The 4008-nt window shown below is 37.5% G+C and overlaps 1 long non-coding RNA gene across 1 annotated transcript; it reads left to right on the top strand.

Annotated features, from left to right (window-relative positions):
* Positions 1 to 332: 332 nt before the first annotated feature.
* LOC122309908 lies at positions 333 to 3602 on the top strand. The gene is made up of 3 exons (XR_006242555.1): positions 333 to 1080; positions 2428 to 2766; positions 2900 to 3602. It is a non-coding gene; the product is annotated as an uncharacterized LOC122309908 (long non-coding RNA).
* Positions 3603 to 4008: the final 406 nt, after the last annotated feature.

Below are 4008 nucleotides of genomic sequence, written 5' to 3'. Positions count from 1 at the left end.
GTTTGGTGGGTTGGTTCCGGATGAAACCAAAGGCTAATCCACCCGAACTCCAGAGTTCGGGTGGATTCATTACGTAGCCACCTTCCCCTTCAAAACGATTTTCCTATCTATCTTTCTAAGAATCCAAATAGAAAATGTCTTCAACCCTCAGTTGGTCCCTAAATTTGACTTGATTTCAAAATGGATGGCTCATAGATGACAAGTATAATAAGTCTATAATTTAAAAATAGATGTATCTATAAATTAAAATATAATTAGTAGGTAAAAGAAGATATATATATATATTTTTTAAGTTGCATCTATTGTGCTCTTATCACTAAGGTATATGAGGTTTAGTCTCTACTTTATCTCATAACTATTCATTGAGATGACCATACACTGACTTCTCTTAGACCAACGATGCAAAGCTCAGCCAGAAAATTTCTCATGTCATCTTGTGTTGCCCTTTGTCTGTGGTGAATGCATGACATTCCCGTACTAGTTCATTCCACAACGCAAACCCATCACGTACTTCCCATTCCCTACCTCCACCTCATACATGCCAATGTCGAGTGGACTCGAACCCCTCCAATGACAACGCCGACCATTCCCTTCAAGGACAACGCCGGTCAGTCTTGTTTAAGTTCTCAGTGAGAGGCCTTTCAAGCGGTTTTGGTGTAAAACCTACCTCGCGTGCAAAAAGTCCAGCTACCCTTTATGAGGTTTCAGCTTCCCATAAAGTATTTGAGAGCATCATAGGCGAAAAGGCCACTTGTGCCTGGTGCATTTTGTTTGTTTGTCGTGCGAGTCTTCAGCTTTACCCTACAAACAAGTTTGATCATGCCATTCTTGCTTGACTCCTCTACCCTCTGCAAGAACAGTGGCTTCACATGGGTTTGTGGAGATTCTTGCAATCTCTAAAGGGGGTTCTCGGTTTGTTTGTTGTAGAGGAAAATTTCCAATAAATTCAACATGCCCAAACCGAGGAAACCCACCCCTACAAATTTATGCAAGCCTCACACCATTGTCTCCAACTCTACCCATAAAAGCCGTAACACCCATATGTTGGCCACCACGGGTTTGGAGACGCACTCCTACTAGGTAAGCCCATTTGTTCTCCCATTTCAATCTATGATTTGTAACCATAGATACAAATTTGTTCCTTTCTATTAAGTTTTGCTTGCAAACATGGTTCCCTATTTGCTGAATTTCTATCGTTTTACATATTACGTAATTTTCTAGCATGGGGACATAATTGATAATTGATAGTGTTTGTTGGTGTTTGTGGTTGTGTGGGTCAAATGTGTTTTTGTTATTTCATGTAATAATTGATAATTGAGTGTGTATGAGCATTTGGTCGAGGCATCTGGCCATGATTGTTTAATGTTGTGCATGCTGATGAGCAGGTTTTTGTTTGGAATGATAATAGAATAGACTTAATGGAAACTGTTTTTCATAATGCTGTGGGTTTTGAATCAATGGAAACCATTTTTCATCATGTGAAGGAATGTTATGGGTGTTTGTTTATGTGACGGCCCCAACCTTTGCTTGGGGTTTGACAGTGATCAAACTATTGGGACATGCAACAAATAGTTAGATACCGTCATTCATGATAGATAGTATGTAATGCTCTTAGTATGCTTCTAACAATATGTAAAAATCGCAGCATTCTTTTTTTTTTTTTTTTTTGCTTAGCCATAAGTTGCACAACTGAATCCCAAAACAACTTTCATAATATTAAGACTTGAATAAGTTTATCACATGTCTTTTACACAAAAGAGAAGTTGTACTAGAGTAAGAACTCCTTAATTACAGAATCACAAAATCCTTACACACCAAGCCACTTGCGCAACTTGGCTATCAATGTCAAAATGACATTTAGAGACTGGAGTATGATCTCTAGGAGCTCCTCCATGCTCGTTCCCTCCCTATTTGACCTCGTCCAATTGGGGATAATGTGCTCCATGTGGACCTGTCACAACTTCTACCCTTCCAGGTAGAAATAATAGTTGGCACTATCATTGGAAGATTTTTCAATCTCAACAAGTTATACGTCTAAGCTACCATCAGTTTATAAGGCATGCATAATAATAGACATGGCATATATGCATGACTAACATGGATGTGTTTTACAAAACATAATTTATCGACATCAAAGTTTTCATACATCATAACATGTTTGCTTTCATGAACAAATTCCATTCATTATTAATCTTGCTTTCACAAATAATAGACATTCCATCTCGGTAGGTATGACCTTTTTCCTATTCTAACCCATTAAATTCCTAGTTGTATTGTCATGTTTTGAATATGCTAACTAATATCTTGATGTCAACGCTATCAATGCCTATTGCTACTTTGATCTTTGCAATGCTTAAATATTTTCTAGTTATTGGGTTCAATATATTTGCTAATATTGGTTTGAAATTGTTGTATTGCCATGTTAAGCAATTATTAGCACTCCATGGATGATACCAAAACCATTTGTGATAAGGAATTGTGGAATAATGTGATGAAGGATATCTTCATCGAGATGTTGTATGGAGAAAGCTTGACCGGTACATTGAGAGGTGGCAAAATCACAAATAGAGACCATGCTAGGTGTGCTTAATGGATGTCTGGAGTTGGTGTATAGGTATATGATGCAACCCCAGTGCAGGAAAAACTACAAAGGCTTAAGCCAAAACAACACCTATCAATAACCTATTGATCCAAATTGGTATGGGTTGGGAGCCTAACACCAAAACAACACTTGGCAGAGACGAACACTGGGCCAATGCATTAAAGGTAACATAAGCTTCTTGTGAAACATACTTCAACATTATTTATGTTCCACTTAGGCATTATTGTAGATATTGATTTCATGTTTTTCCACATGTTTTTTAAATTAATATAACTATTATTTTTCTAAAAATGTTAGGTGAAACCTACATAGAAACAATTCAAGACCTTTAGATGCCCTAAATAAGATATGCTCTACATCATTTTTGGTGCCACTGGGGCACATGCATCAATGCAAGAACCCCCAACCCAATGACGATGAACAACAGCTTGAGAAGGAGATGTGATAACGGGGCCCTGTACTGGACAATTGATAAGGATTACCCATTGATGTTGATGACATGACATGTCCATGCAAGCAAGGACACCATCATCCATGACATCTACTTTTTTCTCACATCAGTGACAGAAGGGTGGCCTCCATGTAGGTGCTAACACAAATTAGCAACTGCCTCGATCAGCTCACGCATAATGCTGTAGCAAGAGAAAAGTGCAATGAGGATAGATATGGGACAATGTCTACGAAGATCAATATAATATTGCAATATTGAATGGATATTCACAAAATTGTAGACATATGCATTTCACACTTTATGCAACATGTTAAGTTAACATTATATTATGAAATCTACATGAGGGGTGAAGATGGAATTGGTAGTCATATTTTTCCTTCTGGTTGGTCATGCAAAGAGACAATACTTTGTGGGGGCCAGTTTCAACATTCCAATGAAACCATTAATCTACATGTCAAGGTAGTGATGTGGGTTCTATGTGAGCTTGAGAGACAATTGATTGCACCAACGCACTATGACACCCCCAGACCCTGCTTGGAATTTGATGGAAATTGAAGCGTTGGGACATGTAACTCAAAGTCACATACCCCTCGTTCATGATAGTTAACATGTAACGCATCTAGCGTGTTTATAGAAATATGCAATAATTGCAAAGGAAAAAAATCGTTCATAAACAAAGTTTGAGTAATAAAATATGGTACCAAAACAAAACATCTATTAATCCCAAAATAATTGTTTCAAAGATCTCCCAAATACAAAATGGGGGTTTTAAACCACAACTATTACCAAAAGTACCATCAAAATGTATCAAAACACAATAAGGCTCTAAACCCAAAAAGTTTAAAACATATTGTTCCTTAACATGTATGCAGAAGATATCCTAATGGCCCTTATTCGTGTCCAAGATCTTCTGGAGGTCCTCAAAGAGGTTTAGTACTTCGCTTATGAGATTCTC

This window comes from Carya illinoinensis, chromosome 5 (assembly GCF_018687715.1).
Source record: "Carya illinoinensis cultivar Pawnee chromosome 5, C.illinoinensisPawnee_v1, whole genome shotgun sequence".
Lineage (NCBI taxonomy): Eukaryota > Viridiplantae > Streptophyta > Magnoliopsida > Fagales > Juglandaceae > Carya > Carya illinoinensis.
This window is presented reverse-complemented; position numbering and strand designations above follow the sequence as displayed.